General features: G+C 38.1%; 1 protein-coding gene across 1 annotated transcript in view; it reads left to right on the top strand.

Annotated features, from left to right (window-relative positions):
- The window catches only part of LOC6605703 (Ig-like and fibronectin type-III domain-containing protein 2), a 68,655-nt gene that overhangs the window by 10,104 nt on the left and 33,708 nt on the right, over positions 1–24,843 (top strand). The window contains exon 2 of the mRNA XM_002030483.2: positions 16,355–16,447. The gene's annotated coding sequence lies outside the window, so the exon portion shown is untranslated. The remainder of the gene's footprint in view (positions 1–16,354; positions 16,448–24,843) is intronic.

Here is a 24,843-nt window from a genome sequence, read left to right on the forward strand (position 1 = left end):
TGGGGGGGGGGGGGAGGTTTTGTGTCGGTTGGGGAATATTTTTAATTTTAATATGCATGCTGGACGCTGCCGGAGGGCGGCTCCTGTGGCAGGGGGCGTGGTTTTCAGTTTTCGGGTACATCAGTTGAAATTTTCATGGCCTTTGTATCTGCTGATAGTGCGCGTTTATTTTCTATTTTCATTGTTGTACATAAAAATACAAATTTTGCTGCGGGATTTGTAGCTAGATTGAACTTCTAATTGAAAAATGTTGCATCAGGTTGCCATTGCAAAAGTGAATTTAAAAATTCAAGGTTCACGCAGCGCAAAGATTGAATATGTTTTTTTTTACTGAAATTCCGAAAAAAAGCATTTTGGGTTATTTGTTTTAACAATTTGAAATTAATTTTAGAAATGATTGAATAGATAATGTTGTCATTTCTTATTATTGCTTTATTACTGCAGCCTATTAATTTGTTAAGTTAAGTTAAGTTACTTTTTTTTAATGTTCTTTTTCACAACATCGAATGCCTGTAACATAGTTTTCAAAGCGTAATTATGGGGTAGTGCAGCAAGAAACCCCAATCACAAATCACTCTTTTATAGGCGAACATGAGTTTTCCCACATTTTTCACATTTAATGTGACAGTTCATAACTTGGCCGCAAACAATGTTTGGACCGATTACACCTGCCGCATGAACCAGCCTTGATTTGGAGCCCTCTTAGCCGCCAATTTGCCCTCGCCAGTACTTTTTATTGCAGCCATGTGTTTATTTGTTTGGCCGGCACTTTGAAAGCCACTTCTCGGCAAAAACCCAACTTCAGACGTGGACGAAAAAAAAGCAGGCTGAAAAAATAAAATTACTTGACGCCCCCACACAGCAAGCAGCTGGCCAAAAACTCGTTGGCAAGCTTATTGTCAACTATTTAAATGCTGCAATTTCGGTCTTTTGTTCAGCTGGAATGTGTGAGGCCCGAGCAGCCATTACACTTGTGGCCATTGTTTGCCTTTATAGCCTTTTGTTGCATAAATCGTTTACTACAATAAAAAACGAGCAAAAGAAAAAGAAACTGCCGCTATCGCCACTCGTACTTCTTGTTCTTGTTCTGCTGGCTGCCGTGTGTAATTTGTCATTCACACCACGTGCTCGGCTGAGAATTCAGCGGCGGCAGGAAGAGCCACTGCAGTCTGCAGTTCTTCACCCTCGCTCCCAATCCTACAACATACCCCCCTCCCCCAACACACTTTACCAAACGTCCATTTTTCCAACCCACTTTTCCGCAATCCAGACCCACCATCCAGCATTTTTAATGGCAGCGAATACACGCGTAAGACGCGACCATTTCCATAATGCAGCACAAGGGCCACCAGCATCTTCAGCTCGGATTGGTTGCACGTTGCGGGGCACAGTGGTTAGAGATCTCCAATAATTTCCATGTTCAACAAACACAACATTTCGAACTCTTTTTTAAAGATTAGTGAGACTATATTAGTAGACTATAACTATATAATATAAACCTTCTCTGATATGTTAATGATAACATAGAAAGTTTTATTATATGCTTGGATAGGATAAACCTAAGAGCTCAGGCTTCGATAATTTGTGGATTTTTTCTTGTTAGAAATTTGTATTAAAATCTGCTTGCATATTTAATGGGATACCAATTTTATTAAATATTTTATCCTAAGAATAAAAAAGCATGGTGTTTTAATTTTGTAATTTTTTAATACATAGTTGCTTTTGAGACCCGTTAATATTTTTTGAAGCACATTTCACGGACTCTGAACCACTGTGCACTGCACAGTAAGCGCAAAACTGTATGCACTCGAGTTGTATTTAAATGGTGTGTGAGCATTCGGAAAACCCTTCGCTCGTTCTTGTCGCAGCATCTTAGTGCTCTTTTTCCCAGCTTGGCGCACTTTTGTTCTTAAAATTCTGCGTACGTGATCGAAATGTTTGGCAATGTAATACATTCAGTACTTTCAGTGCTTATATCCCCTGCATTGCTTGAATATAAATTTAGCTTAATTTTTTGGTTTTATTTTATATATTTTTTTGTGTTTGAATATGTTTGGAAATTTATGTGCATTCGATTAATTTATTCAGGGCATTTGGTAAATTTGATGGGGTGGAAATGGTAGCTCGGGGATACTTTGCGAATATTGCATTTAGTTTTAAAATCAATTTAAATATTTACCTTCCCTTTTTTCCCTTAATTTTATAATGGAATGTGTGTTGGCAATATAAAGCATTTTGCATATTAATTTTAAAAATTTACTTGATCAAGAAAAATGCTGTTCGGCCTTAATAACAAGGCTATTGATTGTAAATCAATTATAAAATCATCAGTCACTTACCAGCGTTGTCTTAGGCCTGAACATTTAAGTAAACAAAAGCGTGTACTCAATATCACGTATACGACATGGTTGTGTACCCAACTTTACTTATTTAAATGTTCATGCTTACCCCGTGTTAAAGATGATTAATATGCTCAATAGGCATTGTTTGGTCTGGGCACCGGAATTGGCACCAGGTGGAAGACCCCAATCCCCATCGGGTGGCGCTGGGCTCTGGGTGACCTTTTGTCTTAATTACACACACACACACATAGAGACCCAAAGCCCAGACGACCCATTTCAAGGCGAAACGCCACCGAAAACATCTCCCAAGCCAAGAAATATTAATGAGCTGCTGCCGAGTTGGAGTGTTGTCTAAACAAAACAACAACGGCGATGGCGATGGCGATGGCAAACAACATTTTGTCTGCTCATAGATTTTTGATTCAAATTTAATTACTTAAAGGAAATTATACTCAAATTGGCTTTCAGCTTTGGCGCACGCAAGTGGAAAATATTTTCATCTTCTTCAAGATATTTTTGTGTGTGCTTGAGTGGGGATAAAGTGGAGTAGAGTTGCTTTTTTTGGGGTGGGGTCGATTGTTTGGTGTGCCCTTTTTGTGTGTTTAATGCTATTAAAAAGGCTTTCAACGGAATATTTTTTGGTTATTTTAGAATCAATTAATCTATTAAATTGTATATATTTAATAGCATTAAATGGTTGTGGCTCCCTTGCTGACCGTTTTACGTTTCTGTTCAGCAATTTTGGGGTTTTTGGGGTCAAATTAGAAAGGATTCTTTAAAAGACTTCAATTTGAAAAGATCTTGGATGCCTTCAACTTCATAGGCGCGGAAACAATTTCAAAGAAATAATGATAATTAATTAATTTGAGTGATTAAGAATGGGCATAAAAGAAATCGAAATCATCTTGAAATATTTGTGAAATAATAAAGGCAAGACATCAGTCGCATTTAAATTTACACATTTCATATTTTCCCGATTGCCTTTAAATAATTTATTGGAATAGTGTCAGGTTTATTGCGGCTAACCAAGGCAATCGAAATGCCAATTTAGCAAACGGAAATCATCTAGAAGATTTCAATCGGAAGAAAAGTGTCAACAGAACGGAAAATTTGCCAAATTAAAAATTGTGCCAAGAAAAAGCAAAACGAATAGAATCCAACACGATATATATATATATATATATATATATATATGGTATATATATATTTTCCATATGTTTGTAAGCAATATAAATCATAGTTCAAGGCTGGATTTAATGCATTTGCTGCCTGAGATGGCTTAGCACAAGGGCGAAAACCACTTGCGCCTGCCAGAACTGGAATAAAAATGCAATGTTTTATATATATAAGTGCATCCACAAACAAACGTGTATAAAATGCGCATATATAACATATACATATAGCAAGGACCGCAGCTTGCATTTAATATAAAAATAAATAAAACGGAACTAGGTTGCCCCCAGCTTAGTGAAGAAAAAGACGGGAAGTGGGGTTGCAAAGTGTTATATAAGTAAAAAAAAGTGCTTAGCCTGACCCTGACTTATAAACACTTTTATAACAATTATTTTTCTTTTATGTTTTTTTTTTAATTTTTCTCGCCGCTGCTTATTATTGCAACTAGCAACCATAGAACAGAAATCATTAAAGTTGAAAAAAACGTAATAATAAAGAAGCGAAACCCACTCGACTTGATGCAAATAAGCAAAACAGCAGCAGCTGAAATGCTTTGAGTGATGCTTATGAAGCTGAGCCAGCTGAGTGGGTCAGTTGAGCCCGGTACCTGCGATCACAGTGAGCACTGGCTATAGAGAATATATAGAGAAGTACAGAAGTACACAAAATGTTATATAAAATGCAGTCAAGAGACGGATGCCTATGTAGTTTATGGCTATTTTTGATATAATAATCCATGCCAAATACTTTAAAATTATTTTTGGTTGCTTAAATATTAAAAATTATGATAAATAGTTGCATTAAACAATGCACGTATTTCTAGCTGAAAATTATGTTTGTTTAAGACGTTTCCACATTTCAAAATGAATAAAATATTTTTCAGGCTTATTCCAAAGTAAACATTCAAATGAATTTATTTTACCGACCTGCAATAAAAATAAATGATATAAAACAACTAATTATATTTGCATTCAGTCAATAAAGGGATTTTCAATACACAATTAGCGCTTTTCGATAACAATGAATACCTTCTGTGGCAGACCCCTTATAATTGCACACAATCAGGTGACTCTCAGCCAGTTTAAGATTTGCCCATGTGGGTAGGGCTCCCCATCCCCATCACTAACCACCCCTCCCCCCGTTCCCACCCAGCTGCAGTGCCTTCCCCCCATCTGGTTGAAATCCACAATAACAATAACTATGCATGAGCTGTATGAAAGTCAAATAATAATGATTGGAAGGAACCACAAAAACCGACTGCGCCACAAAATCAATAATTAAAATCGCTGCAAGGTGCTTCTCTTGATTACACGAAAAGATACAAAAATCATATTTAACTTGAATCGAGAAAAAGTCAATGCTGGCTTCTAAGGCAGCAAATAAATCAGTAATTTAAAAGCCAAAAAAAAAATTATAAAAAAGAGAAACTGAAGACAGATAGGCAAAAACAACAGTAGTACAGCGATGAGTACTAAACGATAGACAGAAAAATATGAGAATAACGATACAGCAACATAGTCAGAACAATACAAAAAAAAAAATACAAAAAAGACGTAGCTCAAACCGCAAAAAAAATAGCATCGTTAGATGCGCCTCAAGGTCAGCTGAGCATTTGTATCGTATTGAATTCTCGGCGTTGAAAATAAGATAAAGAAAAATATAAAGACTAATCAAAATAATAACTTTGAGCAATTAAAGTCGCTTAGAAATATAGTTTTAAAGACCTGGGACTTTTGAATACTCTATAAATAAACCAATTAAAAATTTTAAGTGCAAGCACTAAATGTTTCCAATAAAATTTAAAAGTGTAGGTTGTAATATTAGTTGCAAATTGATTTTTATTTAAATTATGGATGATGTAACCTAAGTTAGTTAGGGTTATAATAACCATCAAGTTAATTAAAAAATTAGTGTTTATTATCAGTAACCCTTTGCGATGCTATAAAGTCTAAAATAATAAGCACTTGCTTCAACTCGTATTAATTGCTTTCATTTAAACTAATATGCAGCTTTATGCATTGCATGTTCAAATGTCTCAGAAAATCTGACCTAGTAATGATATAAAATGATAAGTGTGTAGCTGTCTCATGGAATAATCTCTGGCTCACAAATTGCCAATACTTACAGTTTTTCATAACCCAAATTCAAGATTGCTGTGCGACTAACTGACGTCTTACGATCATTAGGAATAAAGTTAGTACATTAATATTTGAAATACCTCTGGGCGATACAAATAGAGATTCTGGACGTAAAACCATGAAAACAAGAGGGATAATTGCAACGTTTTGTGACTTCGACATGTGTAAGCCAAAGGGCTTACAAACTTGTTGGGGGATTTGAACTGGAGCTTTATGTTCACACATCTTGCCCAAGAAGTTATAACTCCTTAATCTGTTGTTGTTCTGCTCTCGGTGGGTTTTGCGTTTTCTGTTTTTTTGTTTTTTTTTTTTTTTGTTTATCTGCCAACTTTGACAAAATTCAGGGAAGGGTGACAAAAAGTGTGACAGCATTCTCAAAACTATTCTGCTGGGACAAGCCCCAGAGGCGTTTTTGGATCTGTCAGAGTGCCAAGTGAAGAAGATATTGCAACATTTTTAGCACTTCAAGCGAATGGGGCACAAACGCTATTGACACAAGCTAGATAAGCTGACAAAGGTGCTAAAAAATGTGAGAAGATTGAACGCTTCACTGACTCACCTGCCCAAATGCCTGACTGACTGCTTGACTGACTGACTGAATGAATGACTGTCTGACTGACAGGCAGTTTATCAAATGATGGACGGTTGTGTACATATCTCTCGATTCGCAGTCGCTTGTGTAGCTGTGCTGCTAAGTAACTGAAACTGGAATTAACTGAAGCCATATTTAGTGACAATTAGTGAGGGAACAATTTTCAATTCGAAAATGTGTAATGCGACACAGTTTGTGAAATGCGAGACTCGGCGAAAAGTTGACAACTTTTGGCTTGGTGAAACGTGTCCTGACACTTGGCACTCAGTGATGCATATTTGCAAATTGATATGCTTTAATTATGCTTTCCCTAATTCTTGATTATCAAAATTTTAAACAAGAATTTTTGAAAATAATTGAGGGGTGCCAAAAAGCCATAATATTAGCGTGACTGGTTTTTGACATAGCTAAAACCATAAAAACGGAGTCATAAAATTAGAGAAACATAAAATACGCTTGTGATTTAAGGCTAACTCGATTGCCGGGGGATATAAATCTTTTCAGTTCAATCAAGTTTACAAAATGTAATATCGATATAAGCGGGTGTACATCAAAAGTAAAGGCTGTAAAATGAGTAATGTAAACTGAAATATTTCCTAGTGAAAATCATAAGTACATTTTTACATTAAATAGAATCTTATGAATTAAAAAATTGTACATTATTACAGCTGACAATATGCTTCAAATTTGTACAAATTTCTAATTAGTAGATATTAAATGTATCAGTTGCAGTCTAGGTAAATCAAGAATGAGTTTAAGGCATATATCATGTACTTCGATGTCTCATTCATGTTGTTCCAGCCCAACGATGTAAGAAAATTGTTTAGCACCCATAACTGAACTTTTCCAGTCTAACCGGCCAGCTGGCCTAATAATTTATTGGCCAAGCACTTAGTATTCCGGTGTTGACAGGGCCGCAAACCAGAAAAAAATCTGTACCACGTAAAAATGTTTGACTACGCATATGGTGTCTGGCTAAGTACATAAATGTATGACTATGGCTAAATGTGTATGCATATGTTGGTCTTGAATCGTTGAATCGCCGCCGCTTCTGCCTCCGCCTATTTTGGCCAAGACAGCTCAGCTCAGCAGAGCACACACACTCGCAGTGCATACATAATTAATTTATAAATTGTTAAGACAACGAACGATACAACACTTGGCCGTACATTTCTTTTGATGCTTTATCAACTGACGGGAATTTTGTGATGAGGGTTGGGGTGGAGATTGGGGATAGGGGTGATGGGGTTGGGTTGGGCGGTTGGAATGGGTGGCGTTGGGTGGAGCTGGGTAGCAACGGGATGTCAGCTAGCGTAACGCTTCGTTTGGTTTTGCCTTGACAGCTGCCTACTGGTGCGGGTTGGCTGGTAATTGTGGGTTGGGTGGGGTTGTGATAGGGGATGTGGGGCTGGGCCGTACGTACAGTCAGCATGTCTCAATTAAGCGCAAATTGAATTAAATACTTTCACATGCGAAAACAAAGCTGGCCAAACACGCACTCCATGGCCAGGAGACTGAAGACGTGTTTTTCCTATTAAAAAGAAAAATGTGAACGTAGAGCGGACTTGAAAGGCTGGCTCCGAAGGGAAATGGCCATGAATCTGTGCCAGATGAAACAATGGCAGGCACAAGCCTGGGATTCAATGATAACAAATTGAACGTGTGATGGGAAAATTTATAGGGCTTATGATCCTTCATTCCCAACAGAATGCGAGAAAATTCTATTTTGTGATTAAACGATATATGTATTTAAATATTTATTTCAATTTCCCAATAGATATGGAAGAGGAAAATAAATATAAAAATATTATAGAGACTATTATATAGATATATAGAAAAGTTATGGCATAAGTTTTAAGTAGACACAACAAATTTAAATTTATTAATGATTCATCTACTTAAGAAGCTAAGCAAATGGACAGTAACAACCTCTTGAGTTATTTACAGCATCTTTATCTTATCTTTATCAATTTATCTGCTCATCTAAATAGCAATATTTTTAAATAATGATTATTTCCAAGAACAATTTGTAAAATTCCAGTTGTAGACATTTTTACAAACTCACAGGCGATTCAAGTTCGAAACAGGCTTTTAGCGGCTTATAGTCTCAAGCGAGACTCGTTAGAAGCTGGAAAATACCTTTATACCCCACTCGAACCGAAATTGGTTTAATTATAGGGATACCTTAGAGCCCTGGGTCTGTTCTGGGCCCACTGTGCTAAGCCCACTGACTGATGCCGTAAATCCGCAGAGCCGCCGAGACTATTACGTGGTTAAACGCACCATGTCCACATAGGTCTCAGATGGCCGATCTGCCCGGCCAGTTATTCGCTCAGGCACACACAATCAGTTGACCCAGTCGTGGGAATGGGATTTGGTATGTGGATGGGGATTGGGGGAATGTCCAGATACATGGACATAGATACAAATTCAATCTTTTACTGCCTGTGTGTTTTTTCTCAATGGCAGCGCTTCACTTTTGTTCGTACAATTTTGCACTTGCTTTTCCAGCACCATGATGTCCTTTTGCCGAGTTTTTCTTTCACATGTTTTGTTTTGCTTTTGGTTTTGTTTTTGGTGTGACACACGTTTCGCTACAATCTTCTGGCACTTTGTGCTAGCTTTGAATTTGCCACATTGAAAAAATATATATTTAATCAATGATATGCCAATTTTTCAAAAGAAATAATGTAATATATCCATAACTTCATTGTTATATTACAAGCCAAATAGTATAAGCAGTATGTTAAATCCATCCTATATCTAAGTAATTCGATTAACAATAGTAAAATAATATTACCTTTTATTTTTCATAATTTTAGATTTTTGAATAACGATCCAACTTATTAACAACTTTTATTTCAATGCACCAATAGAATAGATAGTAGATAGTTTTTTTACAGTGCATGAAACCCACACACCGTTCTCGCAGCAGATTTTTCTGCGTTGATTTGTCTTGGATTTCTCCGTTCGTGTGTGTTGGTTCAGCCTTTAATTCATTAGACCACAATCGTATTAACTCTGTAGTTGGGGATCTGGGCCTGCAATTTCATTTCATTTCGGTTCGGTTTGGTTTGGCTCAGTCCAGTTCAGTTCACGTTTTTTCCCTCCTTTCGCTCGTGACACTTTTTTTCCAGGGCATCGCTTACAATATCCCCATATACGCAACACACACTCAAACACACGGATTGCTGTGGGACATGACAGCTTTTGGCTGTCATGTTTAGTCCGCGCGTTGTGTTGTGATTTCCGTTTCCGCTGGCAATCCGGCAAATGCATGCGGTTGTCTCTTTCACGCTTTTTACGCACCGCACGCTACGTGTCGCCGCCAATAAAAAGTACAAACAAAAAACCGACAGCCGGAAAAAAATAAACGGAATTACAAGTTATCCCACCACTCTAAACACACACACAAAAACCCACTAAGCACGCACCGAATCTATAGCTATGGCAAAGCTATAAAAGTCAATAACGTCGTTAGCAAAAAATAAAAAATCAAATTGAAAATATAGTAAGACAGCTGAAAAGAATGCGAAAATGGAATAAAAAGTTCAGGCATCGCCTCGCTAATAAATTCGTCAGCGGAATAATTTGGGGGGAAAACAAAAAGGAGGTTTCTGGAATGTTTACCAGAGTTCCGACATCGGAATACTTAGCAGGGGGAACATTAATTTTCCTCGTATAAGAATGCCTTTTTCCGGATTTTTTATATTTTTGTTCTGCATCTTGCAAACATAGCAAATTTTTATATGAAACAACATGATATTTTCTATTCAGTGATCTTATAAATATTTATTTAAATCATTCATACTGTTATGCAAGCAGAAGAAATCTTAGAAAATATTAAAATATTTATTAATTGAATATAAAAATATGTTTACAATTCGACTGTGTTCGTTAATTGCTAACTCCCAACTTGGCAATTAATCTACGGGCTCTACAAGTGCTCCCTTGTGTACAATCTCAAGTTACGTAAGTTATCCGCATTTCCGGGGCAGATATTACTCGAAAAAGCTGGGCATACCCCTTCGTATAGTCACTTGGTTATTGGGTATTAAAAATGTAGAGTCTCTAAGCGGATTTCAACATGCTTCATCCGCCCACGCCCATTGCGATTTATATTGGTATTGGTATTGATATTGCCGCTTGCATGTGCCCCAAACTGTGTGTGAATGTGTGCTCTCATTGAGTGTGTGGGTGTGTGTGTGTGTCTGGTAGGGGTATTAGTGTAACTGTATGTGTGTGCGTCACAGGCGACGACTTCGTCGACGCCTGTTACAGGAAATCAAAGCTTATCAGCGACTACAAGGACGACTGTCGTTGCGCTGATTTCGTTTGCGCCGAGTCCTTAGCCAACAAAACCCCCCTTAAACCATGCTCCCACCCCCCTCCCCCAGCATGCTACCCACCTTAGGCCTCGTACAGCTATATCAATGCTACTCGAACTGCCACCCAAAATTGGTGGATTCCCTCCCATTAAATTAGATGACGATGGCATTTCGAGTATTTGGCTTTTTTTCCTTTTTGGAGGAGATGCACACACACTCACTTGTGCGGTAATCGCAATGTGTGTGGAAATTGATGTCAACAGGTTAATAAGATCTATATTTATGGCGCATTTATATATGCTATGCTATGCTATATATGCCGGCTATCTCCGTCTCTTTCGCTATGTGTGTGTGTGTGTGTGCTCTGAGCAGATAAAAGATTATAGAGCTCTGCTTGAAGGGACTTGAATGTACGATATAATGCGCCACATGAGGTAAGTGGGTGGTTAATTAAGGAATGTTTTTAAATACGTGAGCTGGAATTCTTTTGAAATGTATATTTGGGTACATCTTGGCTCGTACGATGATCTGTTGGGGGTGTTGCCTTTCCTTAAATCGCAGGCTGGGAAATACTCGGTGGCTTATGGCGTGAGTTAAATGGCTTAAAGAGAATTACATAAATTATTTCAGATATGCAGATGGTTTTTCATTACGGCATTTTATTTCTGACTCTACTCCTCCATTGCTACTTTAAAAGGTTTCTTCAATTACATTTAATTTTCGCATAATTAAATTAGTTTTTTTTTATCAAAACAAAATAATATGGTTTCACATATAAAATTTTGTTAATAGCACTATTTTTCTCACGTAAAAAATAAATTTACATTTGCCCATAAAATGATGTCAAACAGCATTTAAGGCTGAATTTACAATAATTCCCGTCTGCTATACGCACTCGATAAATGCTAGTTTAAATCATGTTCATATGACTCGACGAAAAAATAATCGACGATTTAAAATCCTCGAATGGATTACAGTGTTGAACATTGTAATCCTTAAAGAAGATTTTGATGCGCATTACAGCAAGCCACATCATAAAAAACAATTTTAATTACATCCCCAATCGACTTTTCCCGCTTCCTTTGGCATCCTTTATTACTAGCGCTCATCGGGAAACTTTAATATTAATACTTTGCTGAAAAGAAGTTGACAGAAAATGAGCGAGAGACGACCGGATAATATTGAGCAAGAATTTTTCACAGTCCATTTAATTTAATTAATTTTCATTCGTAATAAATTTTGTTTTTCTGCTGAGGCGAGCATTCTTTCAGAATGAAAAAAAAAGAAAATCCTCGGCAAAGACGTCGACAAAAAAGCAGCATTTAAATATATATATGTATGTAGAGTTGCCAACACTTCGAAATGACTGCATATATACACGCAGCTATGATTGACTTTTCCACTTAGCCAGGAGGCGTGGTGGGGTAGCCAGTCATGCTATCTATAATCAATTTACACAATTTCCTCGACATTTCCGCGATGCCTGCTCTATGGACCTGGACCAAAGCGGGCTTTTAGAGAAGTAACTTGAATTAGTCTCTACTGATTGCTTTCAGCTTTAAGTCCAGTCCATTCCATTCCATTCCCCCGCATTTTCCCGATCTATCTTTGTCATTGGGCTCCTTTGAGCCAGCTAAACAATGTTCCCTGTCAGCAGAACTCGTACTACCATATACTAGTCCCAACGACAGGCGGCACTTTTTGTTGGCCACCGCTCGAAATAGATTAACATCTTCACGCAGCGGCAATTAAACATGTAGCAGACACATAGATTTTCCGCAGCACCAATGCTCAGCTCCACTCGACTAAAAAATGTTGGGGAAAGTGTGCCAAAACGAAGTTAAATATACGCTTTTGTTACTATTTTTAAAGTGAATATATGATTTATATACCAATGCTTAAACAAGTGTGTTTGTTGTGCTGCTTTAAGCTTTTCTTTTAGTATTTTACAATTCAAATATTTAAATCTTTATAAATAATCTATAGTAAATGCGCCAAATAATGATTATTCTAACATGTTATGTAATAATGCATAGTAATATTGTGTTAGTTGCCATTCTTACTTATGATTAAAGGACTTTTTGTGCCTCAGGCATTCCGACTTCATACTTCACTTAAAGGGAGTTCGTCATCAGCAGGACTTCCTTCGCAAGACGCGGCCATTTCCGGTATTGCAGCTACCCCAAGTGAGGGTATCTAAATACTGACCCCGCATATTGATACACAGACGACGACGACGTAAAGTCGACTTAAAGGACAAGAACTCCACCCCGTCCGGAAGTTCATGGAAGCGAAGGAAGCGGAGGAAGCTGGGGAAAAAAGGCATAAGATGGCAACTTTTCCCCCAGTTTCTTGTAGTGGTTGGCCTTTCTTTATTTCCGCTTTTTTTCATGCCGTACGTACGGTTTAGTTGTGTTTTGTGGGCGGCGCACATGACTGGAAATTATTTAAGCAGCTGTCAGCTTTGCACCGTCGCGCTTTGGCAGCACCAAAATGAGGAATCGGAGGATATAGTACATATATATACATATATGCTGGGCTGAGTTGAGTTGAGTTGAGGGTTAGCAAAAGACAGTCACAAATTGGCAGGCTGCCTTGGTAGTTTGCCCCGTTGACTTTTTAAGCGCCAAGTGCTCCTGTGCACCCTGAACGCATGAAGATAAGAAACGGAAATAATCTCCCCCTATCCCTCCCCCTTAGAGTGCGACTTAACTACCCGTATGTCTGCATAAAAGCGAAGTTTAAGGATACGAAATGGGCGGCCACCAGGACGACTTTTTGCCAAGTTCAAGTTGCGCAACGAACGCTGGAGCCAGAAAAAAAGTGTGGCTCGGAATTCGATCAGCCAAGAGTTCGACGGGTTAATTGAAACTTGCCAGCTGCGCCAGTGCTTACATACTTTAATTGAAATTTGGAGTGCTTAAGAAGCTCACGAAACTTTCGATCTACACTTTTTGAAGGGGTTTAAGTATCTATAAAATACAGTTTTTCTTAGAAAATGCATTGAAATCTTTGGGTTTTTATATTAGCCCAAACTTAAAATTAAATTGCTTGAAAATACTTCTAGTTTCTTTTTTCATTTATGCTCACATATTTATAAAAACTATCGCAAGTCCTTTCGTCCTTTGTTCGTTCCTTGAGGATCATAAAATAGTTACGTTTTAATTTGCTGAAATGTAAACTTGCCACCCAAAATAAAGATCAAATGTTTATTGATATCGCCGCTTCACGTGTTCAATTCCATTACCCTGCATTGGTAATTGAAACCTTGTATACAGCCAAGTTAGCCGTCGAGAAACTATTATTGCCCTCTTTTAAGGTAAAGAACATTTAATCAAATAAAAGCTTACCCTCCACCGCGCTCGAGACCGAAAAACTTGGTCTTAAGGACTTACCATATGCATATTGCTAACACGCCACGTAAAAGGGCGAGCCAAAAAAAATAAAAAAAAGTAAAATAATGTCAACCCAAAGGAGCCAGAAAAAATAGATGGGATAACTTGGTGCAGTGTGGTTAAAGTCAAAGTTGGTATCCAGTTTACAGTCGCTTCCACTGTTGCTCCCCGCCAGTTGGCACTGTTTGTTTTTTGGGGGGTGTTGCGAATTTATTTATTGGCGCAGACTGGCGTCGCTTTTTACCTTCCTGCCAGGCAGCAGCTTCGGGTGGCTTTGCCGCCTGCCGTTGGGCAACATTTTAGTGCTGGCTTTATTTACCTGCAGCTAGAGTAATGGGTTAAATAAAAAGCTAACTGCTACCTGCTACCAGCTAACTGCTGCCGTGCAGGTGGCACGAGACACTCGGCGATACAATGTTTTAACCATGGCCTTAAATGCTTAATTGTAAAATAGTTTGGCCGCTAAGCGAGTCCTGGGCTGCACTACACCTCGCTTGTTTATTCCGGTTCCTAGGACACTTCTCTATGGTCGAGCTAATAGGGTTTTAATGTTATTTGTGGACTTAGCAAGGACTTGCGCTGAGTCAGGAGATGTTGTCCTTTATCGATTCACCCTTCGATTCTCGGCGTTCTCTTTCTTCACATAAATTAGATTTTAGTGACGGTGGCCTAAGATTTGTGGATCTTCCCAGTCTATTTGATAAGTGTTATTTTCATGGCTTTAACTTGAATTAAATTAAAGTATAAACAAATGATCGTTTAGGTTTGGTTTAAACATAGATCAAGTGCTGATGTGCGAATTAATTTACAATCTTAAAACAATATCATTTATAAAGTAACCTACACTTACTCATAATAATGTTACACGTAAATAAATGAAACCACATCAACTTTTGACCATAATATTAATTATGATCACACCTTTTGTTATTAAAGTACGTGTCGGGTGTTTTTCCGGAAATTGTGGATCCACACAAGGTAGAATCCTCAGCCTACTTTCCCGCCACCCTATATATTTATGTATGGTGGTTATTTTTTCGCTACATAACAGCAGACTGAGAGCTTGGTAATTAAAGCGAAATAAAGTGCGGATGGGTGGCGGCATCCTGCTGGCAAATCCTTTAAATGTTTGTCTAGCTGTTTGGAAGTCATCCTTATCCTTGGTATCCCGCTCTGGCCATACTCCCACGAAAACCCCGCCCCCTTTAGATGAGGCCCATTCTCATGTAGATGTTGGAGTTATGGGCGTGCCCGGCATAGTTCTTGTTGTTGTTTGCTATTCATCGTGCTCGCTGGGAGGTTCAACTGTGCACTGAGAAAAATTTGTTCGATTCAAGAAAACAAATTAAAAAGTTAACAGCCAACAGAAAACCACAACAAAACAAAGAGGTTTCATTCTTAAGATATGCATTACAGAGCAGGGAAATAAATAATTTATTAGAGAAAAAATATAATATAATTACTATGGATTAATTTATTATAATAGATTTTGGATTAAGGAAGGATTTAACATATATATATTATAAACTAAACTTTACTATTTCTGCATATATATTCTTTCATTTTTCTCTCAGTGTTGTCACAAACGCAGTTACTTTCGTTGCTCCTGTTACTGTTGCCATAGTTGTTGTTGTTCGTACAACGTAAAATTAATTTGCACAGCCGTTTTTCATTTCGTTTGTCGCTTCAATGTTTAATGCCTGAGTGTGTGTGTGTGTAAGTGGGTGTGTCTGTGTGTGAGCGTTCCTTGCATATTTTAGCAAGATTGCATTCATTCCAAATTCATCGCTCTCATACCCGTCCGTCCAACTTCCCGCCCCCCTTTTTTCCGCCCGGCCGACACACCTTTCGCTTCGCCACCTTTATTTTGCCTGCGAAGGAGCTACAATCACTTACTACTTTACTTGGCCCGAGGAAACAGGACGAGTTGAAGTCGTTTCGATGAGGTCCTGGGGTAAATTTATATGTGCTTAGTTGCCTTTGCAACGCTTACCAGCGAATTTATAACATTTTTAATGCAAATTGGTACATGAAAAGAGTTAATTTCCTTTATGAACAAAGGCAGTCAACAGTTTTGAGCTCAAGGAGTCCTTTGTTTTTATGCCGTGCTGAAATAGAATGTCCTTGGATGGATTTAGGTGATTTTAATAGCATTCTGCAATGGAAGTGGCTTATTGAATACTCTGAGCTTACTGTAAGAAAATAATAGGAACTATTCTTATAATTTAATGAAATAAATTCCATTATTCAATTAAAGGGTTTTAAAGTTTTTAGTCATTTCAAACACACTTTTTGATATAATATAACCCGTTTAATTAAAATTTTAATAAATGTCATCTGTCCTAATTAAAAGCTAATTAGCCCTTTAAATCCACTTTATTTGCAGACTTTCCACGATTGTAACGAATGATTTGTATGAATTTGAAGGCAAACTTGGAGCTGAAAGGATTAAGCAGTCGTCGCATACTTTACGAGCCCAGTAAGTGCGGCAAACTCATTAACATCGAATCCCCATCGCGATATGGAACAGTCGATATATCATTTTACGGGGCCGCCATCAAAATAAACAACTTGACCAAAATTATACCCTTAAGCGGGCTGCAATAGCTGGCAATTTACCTCCCATTTTTTTTTTTATTTTGGGCGGGGACCGTAAATTCTGGACAGACTGGGAGGAATCACAAAAAATTTATAGACAAACTTGTGCTATTGCAGTGGTTCGGGTGCTTTTGGATGGCAGAACTTTTGCTTGAATATAATATTCATAAATTTAATCCGAGCAAACACTTTTCGCGTATTTCGTGCGCTATATTTTTTGTTTTTCTCATACTGGAGCCGTTTTTGTTTTTATTTGGCCGCCCACGTTTATCACTGAGACGACGTCAAGTATTCCACTTTTGCAACATTTTCCGGGTTCGGTTTTTCCCCCCACCACCTCGCCGCCCCTTTGCCTTAACTCACTGTATCTGTGTTTTCGTGGCAAAGAAGGAATAAACAAAATAAATAATTCATAATGCAAATAGGCCAAAACACACAGAGACAAGCCGGAATGCCAAGGCAACGGCAAAATAATAGCCCGGCGGCGGAATTGCAAGCCGGCCAGGACTCGATCCCGACTCCTCGGACTCCTCCATCATGGTCCTCGATCCTTGGACGATTCGTCGGCAATCTGGCCTGTCTGTACATAAGCACATTTCGGCCGAAAGGATTATCAAACGAATCAGGTATTCCGTCCATTGTTGGCATTGCCCAAATGAGGGATCCTGTCGGGCACACAAAACAGTAAAACAATCGCAAAGAAAAATGTCAATTGTTGGTTTTACTAGGCACTGCGATAAATTTTAACAAGCTTTTAATCTCACAAGTGGTTGTGATTTAGGCTTAAGGCGGTATTTAAGCGTTGAAAGTCAAAAATTAAAAGTATAAAAAGTAAAACTATGTATAAACTTTTAATAGTCCGATAAACGGATTTATCCAAAGAATATACTTTTCCGCTTTATAAAAACACGTTTTGTAGATTAAATAAATATGTTATTAATCTTTCCTGCGCAGTAACCCACCTCGCTATCAAAAGCTATTGGTTCCCCTACCTTCGATGAACCGTTTCTCGCTGTGCACTCTCATTCCGGCTGAACTTATGGCCCGTGCAGCTAAGCCACGGTTAAGGGTTTTACGGCTTTAAATAGTCAACCAAGGCTAAGCAGGGGCCGCAACATCTACGCCGGAGAGGTGAGAGCGGTGGGTAAAAGGGCAACACCGCATATATTAAATAAAAAAAGCAAAATCGTTAGGGCCGTCTAAGGGTGATGAGGGTGACTCTCTCGGCCGAAACGTGTGCAACTGAAATAATCAAAAAAAAAAAAAACTGGCAAAAGTAGGTGGAAAAGCCAGAAGAAGCAGCAGCAGAAGCAGTACCAGTAGCACAAAATAAGAAGAAGCGGCAAGCGTAATCGCCAGCAACACTCACACACACACACATACTCAGCATGGTAAAAAATGCAACAAAATCGGATTAAAAAGTGCTCACGGTTTGAGCAACCGAGCAAAAGACCAAAGCCAAAGCCAAAACCGGCTGCCAGAACCTCAGAAACAGTAGTAAAAACAACAAAAGTGACAAGAAAGTTCAGAAAAGTCAAGTGTTTCAACTATCAGATACTTACTATCCTGTTTTTCTATGCTGAATGGCACAAACATTACAATAAATATATAATATTTATAAATATAATATGATATTGTCATTGAAAAGCAGCTTTTGGTTGATTATTTTAAAGCGTGGTCAAGAAATATTGTATTTTAGAGTCTAAAGAGGATGCATCCCAAAATTGACAATCTTACTTATAAAGCATCTCAGAATCTTCGGGGTTGACTCGATTAATTATTCACAGAATGGAAAGCAAAACGCTATTTAATCCTTTTAACATAAATTTTTGCATTCGCGGTATGCCCGCGTAATCTACCAGTATCGGGTATTATAAATCCCCCCCATTCGAAACCTTTTTGCCACCCAACCAACCGGCAAAAGAGATACAAATTGCAGTAAGACGGTTTTTTATAGTTCAACGATGGATTTACGATGTTGCACGACTTTGAACTACATTTGTGGGGGTTTGGCCTGCAATGCCACCAAATCCCCGCGGACTGCCTAAGTTTGTTGTTGGGGGTAGAATGGTGGGTACGGTGGTATGGGGTTCCCCTAGAACGGGTGCTGAATAAAACTATCTTTCCATCTATCCAGCTAGTTTGTTAACAGCTAACCAGTCGGGTGTCTTGCTCCACCGGGTGTAACTGTTCTTGCCTGCCCGTTCGACCGTTACGGCTCGTAAAAGTTGCAACTTTTTCCTTAGCGGGAGGGTTGGACTTTGGCCCCATCTATTTTTTCATTCCCATCCAAACACTCGATGAACTACAAGTAGATGCAAAAAGGCTGAGGCCGGGCTGCACGGAGCACATAATACGGCCGTAAACTGGGAATGCTACGTCTGCTGGAAGTTGCAACAAAATTGCAGCAGCAGCTCCATGTTCTAAGCCGGTTAACGGTCCCACCCACTGGGTAAATATTGTGAAAGGGGCTGCAGGGTTGAAGGGGCGTGGTGCATGACGCCTCCCAAGGAAATTACGGATTCAAATTAGCGGCACTCAATCTCAATCGGGGCAGAGTTCCGACCACCCACTCAACCGCCAGCTAATGCGTTTTATGATACCCACTTTAAAGACCGAATGCTTTCACTAAGGAAAATAGAATAGATATCTACATAATAATAATAATATTTCAAATATTTTTTAAATATATCTTTATATCTCTGCCAGTAAATAGCTATCATAAAAACTACAGCCTGAACTTCAAAATCAAGATTTCGCTTGATATCACATTTTTCCACAGTGCAGCCTCCTTATATGCCACACTGCCTTCGAATTGTTCGGCCCACTTTTATGCAATTTAATCAACTTATCGCGTAAAATGCACAAAACGTTTTTCTTTCAGTTCGCCAAGTGCAGCGCTCAACTTGCAACCCAAAAAAAGTACGCCCAGCAAAGTAATCAATGATTTTTCAGTTTGTGCATTAAAATGCAAAGCCCTGAAAACACCAGAGCCACCCAGCGAAAAACCCAAGCCAAACCCATTTCAGCCACATTTTACTCATTGGCTCTGTTGCTTATTTAGGGCTAATTAAGTTTCATTTAATGGCTGCCATTGGGAGGCGCCCGATGAAGAGAGGTTCCGAGGTCAGAGGGTGGCGGTTGCTGCTTTGCAGTTTAGCAGTCAGTTGTTGTTGATAGCTCGCTATATAGCAAAAAAAAGAAAACAAAAATACTAAACTGAAAACAAAAAGAAAATAGAAAATTTCCGCGTGCCGCTTTTTAACTTTTTCCAGAGTTGGCAATTGAAAGTTTCTTGCGGCTGTGGAATGGGGATTTGGGATTGTGGATTGGGTAGCATTGGAATCTATCCCCCTTATGCAATTTAGGGATTTTAACCAAACCATGGTAAACTTTTGTTTGAATGATCCCACTTTTATTTTGACACAGTTTTGTTTTTCATCTCCGACTGAGTTTTTTATCGTTTAAGCTTCAAAGCGATGAAATGGTAATTATCCGTATAGTTTTTTGGACGATAATTGTGCAAACAATATTCTATGCGTACTAAAACAATAAGTTAAAGCTAAATAAAATAATTCAGTATCATGAATAACGATTTTTTACATTAATTCTTTGAGAATTGATTATATTTTGGTGATATAAGTTATATCTAAACTACCATGTAAATCTAACCGCAGAAACTCGAATCAAACCAAAAGAAAGAACAAAGTGAAACATTTGTTAATTAAATAAATTAGCTAGCCACAAGCCAACCTTGTTGTTTCCTCTTTGGATGTCATTAGTTGTCGGCTTTGATTCCATAGAACGAGATTAACAGAGAATAGCTGGCAATTTTCGATGGGCATTTAATGTCTGTCTTCAGTACAAGACTAATGATGACCTTGTAGGGTCAGATCGGACCTGTCCGAATCAGCAATTATGGGTCTCTCATGATGGATATCTGCCTGTGAAGCGAAAAGCTCTATGGAGATGATGCTGGGTACCGGGTCTCGGTTTCCATCGATTTCCCTTCGTGATTTGAATCATTCATGGCTGCATACAATCAGCGATGATCTGCTGTATAACTAGGCGAGCTTAATGATTTATAATTGACAGAAAACACTTCGTTTATTCGTCTCCGGTTGAATTCAATCCAAATCCATCCACTTGTAACGCCAACAAGCTGCCTCAATCCAACCAGCAAGTCAGCCAGTCAGTCAGTCGTTTGTCCATTTTTCATAGCCAACTTGGCTAATATATAGATTTGTGGTTGAGGCAGGCAGGCAAACCGGTTCTTTCCCGTAAGGCATTTCTTTCAAGTGCACATACTGTAGGTTCTCACTCACCCTTTACTGCGCGAAACCAAACCAAATCCAAATCCACACACTTGTGCGAAACAAGTTTTCAAACAAACTGGCTCGGCCGGCCATTTGAATATTTATGAATTCTAGTGCAAAAGTTGTAAAAAAAAATGTTGAAAATAATATATGAATCTTAGCGTACCGAATATATCAATACCCTAGAGATTAGGCTTACTACAAATGTAACTATTGAAAACCTTTAATAGCGTACTCATATACACAGTTGATTGATTAGAATGAATGCAATTTTACTAAACAATACTAACTGAATTAAATAATAGAATTTGTTTAATTATTGAAAAAGAGAAAACAAAGTGTAGCCGAGCATCAGCCGTATTAAACTCCCAACAGAAACAAATTATAAGGATATATTACGTATGCTTTGTAATAAATATGTTAACTTTATGGGTTCATGCAATAATTAGACTACCCACTGCAAGTGTGTCTAAAACCGACTTGCTTAAGTCAAGCTAAATCAATATCGACAGTTGTATGTCGTGAACATCTTTATTGGTTTTTAAACGCTATTTGTTGGACTTCTTCATTCACACCTTCAGTGGAGAACGAAACCGTAGGTAATGGAGGTACTTAAAAATGCTCACATTAAATGGCTGGTAAATACCGCGAGACAATTAACCGAGACAAAGTACTTTGAAAACAGTTACAAGGTCAAGGCGACCCAAAGCCAGTCACCCACCAATCCACTCGGCGAACTCAACATCAATTCAACCATTCAACAATCCAACAATTTTAATTCTGAAAGCTGAAACAGCTGTTTCATCCATTTGTCGCGCTACGCCTGCGCACAAAATATGCAAATGAAGTGAATAAAAACTGTGCGAATCGCAGAAACTTGAACAAAAGACAAACTGCAACAGCTGACTAACTAAGAATTTATGTTTGAGACAAACTTCCATAATTCTAATGCAAATTTCTGTGATTAGGTTTTACAAAGTAACATCGATTTTCAAAATAAGAAATTAGGCAAGTGCCTAAATAATAAATCGCAATTAACGTTCTAAGAAATTTTCCATCACATTCCATTAGAAAACCTAATTACAAAATCCCTCAACAAAATCATAGAATTCTCGATAAATATAATTCAATTAGGAAATGTCTACAATCTGTGCTAAATCAAACTCTGACTGACATATCAAAATGTATTCAATGACAAACTAATTGAATCTTTGTATCCCAGACAAAGTGAAACATTTGGCAACATTGTGGGCAAGGTGAAAACGTTGTTATTCTACACTTGAATTCCAAATGCTAGTAGCAACATGTGTATCTGTCCAATTGCAGGCAAAGACAACACTGCGTATTAGTAATTTATATGCTTTGCTTCACCGACAGTCTCGGCTTGTTCACATATATACATATATATATATTTGGAATATATATGTATAAACCGAATTATCGAGCACTGAGTGAACATCTGGGTTTGCAAGAGGCTCGTCTGCCGAAACATTTGAACTCAGGCGGGAATTATTTAAATGGTTCATCTTTAATGCTGTTAATAGTCTGCAATCAGGCGGTTATTTGTTGTTCTACTTGCTGATGTCCTGGCATAATTTACCCTAGCCCCAAAACTCCCCTTGCATATTAATGCAATTTATGAGGGGGGGACTGACAAAAGCGTTGCTTCATTTCCCTAAGCTAAGGATTCCCCGGCAACCTGGCAACGTCTTCTTTGTCCTGGGAACTGATGTTCCTCGGTCCTGTCCCTGGTGTACCTTGATAATTCTGCATTTATAATGCTGTCAAATGCATTCAGTGTTGTTTTTGGCTTTCACATAATTTAGTTAGCAGACGAGAAAGCGGTCAGGTGAATGGCCGATAAGTGACAGGATTTGTGGGCCAACGACAGCTGTGTGAATTGGGGTTGAACTTTGGCTTAGCAATTGAAAAGTGGTAAAGTATATCTCTAAAAATATTAAAAGTAATATACGTTTCAGTTGAATTTAAATTTCTGTAGTGCATTGCTGTAATCATTAAGAGGTCGTATTTCGTTGTAAATTGTCTCCCCCAAGTTGCCAAAATAATTTAATAATTTGCTATATTATGTTTCCCTATAAATTACCTTTCTCAAATTAGTGCTAAAATTACTAAACAAATTGCATTTTCGTTACTTGAGATCTGTAATTCTTACCTTTGAATTCAGACGACTATTGACGTCTATACGATAGAGATTATAAAGATAAACAAAACCGGTTTTAAATACGTTTTCGACCAAAACAATATACACAATATACACATATCAAGCTGTCTATTTGGACAGAAAACACATATACGTACTTATTTATATATTTGTCTGTTAATTGTGAACAAAATTAGTATCGCATTATTTGTGCGGCACATCTTAAAGCTTATTTTTATTAGTCATCAATTGTGAGGGCTATGGTCAATTCGATTCATTCTGATGTTATTGAATCTAACGTCTTCTTCAAACCCTTTAGGCATTACCATAAATTCCTAAGGATATCTGCAGTAACCATGCCTTAGGCTAAAAAGGGGTTAACAAAATGTCTGTGTGTAATAAACATTTATGGCTGCTAATATTGAGTACGTTGAACCGGCGGAATGAGATAGCTGGTTCCAAAAGGGGCAAGTTCAAGACACATAAATTACGTTTGATTATCAAAAACAGTTACCAAAACTACTTACAGCCATTCTCATACTTTCTGCCATAACTTTTAGCCCGGCCCACAACACAGGGCACAAAAAAAAGAAGAAAATTCAACTAGATGAGAATACAAAAGACGCCCACAAAACTATGTCAGTCAGTATCTTGGCTTTTCCCGCCTCCCCGTCGACGGTTCGATGTCAAGTTGCCTTGTCAACGGCAAAGTTTTCCCCACATGTCGGGGTGGGTTGGCGATTTTCTCGGGGTTTTCCGTCGGGTTAGTGAAGTGTGGCGTCTGCATAATACGTATTTAGGTTTCAGGCGGACGGGTATAAATTTCACTTTGTATTTCACTGGGCCCATATTTATTTCGCCCCATCCCCGTGCCTCCACCCCTGCGGATTGTACGGATTTGTGTGCGAGTATTTTCAATTATATACACACATTTGTACACATAACAACGCATGCATAAACAAAGTAACAACAAAGTCGACAGGTTGAAACAGAGCTCAAAAAGGCAAATCGGAAGGAGAACGGCTGCCTGGCAGACAAAAGTTAACAAAACACAAAACCAATTTAACTTCTTGATTTTTGGTTCATTTTCATAAATAAGTGAAAAAGCGGCAACAGCAGCAGACGGAGCTGGAGGAGACCCAATCCCTGTCCCATCCACACGGATATATCCTTCGAACAGGACCCATTCCAGCTAACCTTAATGCTTTTGCACGCCCTTACGCCTTGACACAGGAAAATCCCTGATATCTCCCCGCCCCCGCAATCCCTATACAAAGTCCTCCAACCCAATTGTCCTTCGGTTGTACACAAAAATAAAATCGTTTATCGTTTATCAAAAATAAATACTTTAAAGACGGATTTGAACTTTTGCTTTCTTTATGTCAATTTATTTACACCTGTCATTTTATGGCAAAACAAATAATGAAATGCAGAATATGTTTACCTGATTTATATATAAATTTATATTTTCCGTAATTAGTGTAACTGTTCTAGAACCACATTGTAAAATTCCTTTTACCTTAGTCAATAGTATAACAACTCTAATATAGGTATAATTTTTCTCGGTGTAACTTTTCCAAGCATCATCAGCTGCTTTTTGTGTGCTCATTACGGCAACTTGACATTAATAGGCAGCAAACAGCAACACAAATACACAACCGAGCAGATAGACATATATGTATGAATATATATATATATATATATATTACATGTGTGTTTTCGCACACACCCACAAATACTGTGAACAAATAAGCCCTGCTGGGCTTTCCTTTCCATTGAAAATAATTAAATTTTCAATTA

Source organism: Drosophila sechellia, chromosome 3L (genome assembly GCF_004382195.2).
Source record: "Drosophila sechellia strain sech25 chromosome 3L, ASM438219v1, whole genome shotgun sequence".
Lineage (NCBI taxonomy): Eukaryota > Metazoa > Arthropoda > Insecta > Diptera > Drosophilidae > Drosophila > Drosophila sechellia.